Raw genomic sequence first — 2699 nt, forward strand, 5'->3', positions numbered from 1 at the left:
ATTAATATCTTAGAGGCTCACTTTACTCATTTGTAAAACTTCTTGCCTACCTTGAAAGGCTTATCAATAGACTGAATAGGAAGTGTGGGCTCCTGTTTCCTCCTTCCCCTCATCTCTCATTTCAAAGTTTGGTTTCCTGTAGTATACACACACCCAGGGACTCGAATGCACAGAAATAACACAGACACAGCAGGGATTGCCCATGGGCTCAGCACGGGGCTCCATCTCCAAAGTTGAGTTACCTGGCCTTTATCTGTTGTTACTGGACAATTATCTGACTTGTATAAATGGGATCATCTAAAGGCATAATGAATAAGAAAACTTTGGCTTAGACATTTGATATGTTGATATATATATAATTCATAATTATTTCTGATGATCATCTGATACCCATTAAATATTGTTCACTGGGTTAGTCACAGAGGAGAATGGACTGAGTCAGGGAAAAATGCCGCTGGGAAGGACCTAAGATCAAAGTGAGAGGAGATGGGTGAATAACAAATCCCCTGAGGTTTGTAAGGCACGACCCACTGACAGAGCTCGTGCACACCTTGGTCCTCCAGTTCAGGGTCCATTACTTAGTCTTGGGGTAGCCTCTGGTAATGCCCTTGACTTCTCTGGACCTTGGTTGCTTTATCAAAGCTGCTTTGTCAACTCTTAATCAGGAGTTAGACTTGATCAATAATTTTCAAGCATATCTAGCGGCCGAACGTTTATCTTCCTCCTTATATGTCTACATTTGAATTACACACGTGTAAAACTGTAAAAGTGGAGCTGCTTTGGCTGTGGCAGGGGAGAGGTCTCAGTGGGTCCCTGTTACCTCTCCTTGATGGCACTTGATAAATTCTCAACTCCAGGGCCATTCCCCAGTTGTAAGAGCTCTGCCCTATTATGCCCTCAGCTGCTATTACCAACACTCACCATGTCCGCCTGGATCAGGACTAAGCCCTTGACACGCCCTACCTCATCTCAGTTAATCCTCACAACACCCTTGGTCCTAATAAAAATGTGATGATTTGCCTGGTCACAGCTAATATGAGGGTGACGATTCAGAGCACGAGTCCTCTACCTTCCCAGCCCCCGCCTTCACTCCCAGGGGCCCAGACCCCTGGCCCTGCCCCAGGACCGGATTAAGTAGCAACGGGGTGAAGTACCTATCCCCAAAGGCATGATCAAATCAAAGATTTCTGCTGGCTAAGCCTTGAGACATTAAGAAAAAGGGAGCTTGCTGATTCTGGGTCCCCACCAAGGTGCAAGCTTTCATATAGAAGCTGGACATGTGTGTGCCAGCAACTCCCTCCCCGCAGTAACCACACATGGGAAGGTTTGACAGAACACAATTCAAACAGGCACTCATTAGGCAGCAGGCCCACTTCTGCTTAATCACAGGCAGTGAAAGAGCAAAGAAATTGGATCAGCCTATCTGTGCCCTAGCAAAAGCCACTACTGGCGGGTTTCCGTCCTTGCAAAGGATGTTTTCTAATGATGCACCCCTTAGAAGGGTTGGAAGGAAATTTAGCAGTATATAGAGCCCCCAGCACAAATTAAACACCAATGAACAGTTGTTTACTGAACGGCCCCCATGAGCCAGGCATGGGGTCAGGTGCTGCTGGGGATATAGAGGTGATGTCACTGGATGATAAGCATTCTGTGAATTTAGAAGATGGGTGCAGTTGATTAGAAATCCTCCGCTTCAGCCATGTCCGCCCAAATGCCACAAACCCACTTCTTTGCAAGGACTTTGATGAGTACCATCCACAGCTTGGCACCGAGGGACGTTCACTTGGGCAAGTCTTAGATTCTTTGCTCTCACAGTTCCCTCAGCATAGAGGACTGCTGTTTCTCTTCCTTCATTACCGAAAGCCATTTCTTTCCAGACTGATTCAGCGGCCACCCCTTCCAGGATACCACCTGACCGATTTAGACAGGTGGGGCACTCATCTATGGGCTGCCATGAACCTGTGTTTACCCACCACTGTCTTTGTCTGTTTCCATGTCTGTTTCCCCAACCTGCATTGAAATGACAGAGGAGGCACGTACTGAACGTTTCAGGATTGAATTGACCCTCTCTGGGCTGGAGGTACGTCTCTTAAATGAGGTGTACGGTAGATGGGATTGCTGACAGAGCCCACTTAGCTCTGATACTCCCTGGATCTCTGACTGAGAGAAGGGATGCTGGGTGGACATTTGTTTCTGGGAGCTGGGTGGGCTCCACCTTGGAGATTTCCAATCAGGTTTGCAGCAGATGCTTTCTCTGGGGAATCATGTGGAATTCTGCATTGAGTCCCAGGTAAGCCTTGCTACTCCAGAGCTATTATTACACTCGCCCTGAGAAACTCTGGGCTTTAAAATCTTAGAAAGAGTAACCGGCTTGGGATTCAATGGACCTGGGGTTCATTCTTCACTCACCTAAAGGTGGTTTCACATCCGGCAAGTTATACAACTTTCTGGGCTGATTTCCTAATCTGTACTAGGAACATAATTCACACCTCTGAAAGTGTGAATTCAGTGAGATATTACATCTAATTCGGCCAGCATATGCCCAAACATGACAGAAGGTAGTTTTGCTTTGTATAAATAATAATAGTGGTTCCCTCGTAAAAAAGTGGCGACCTAAGAGAACGGATGAGTTCCTGGATGGTGTGAGGTGGCCTCAGACCCCAAGTAGCAGAAAATCATCATTTGCCAGACCCCAGGAG

Source organism: Balaenoptera borealis (genome assembly GCF_965194805.1).
Source record: "Balaenoptera borealis genome assembly, chromosome: 15".
Taxonomy (NCBI): Eukaryota; Metazoa; Chordata; class Mammalia; order Artiodactyla; family Balaenopteridae; genus Balaenoptera; species Balaenoptera borealis.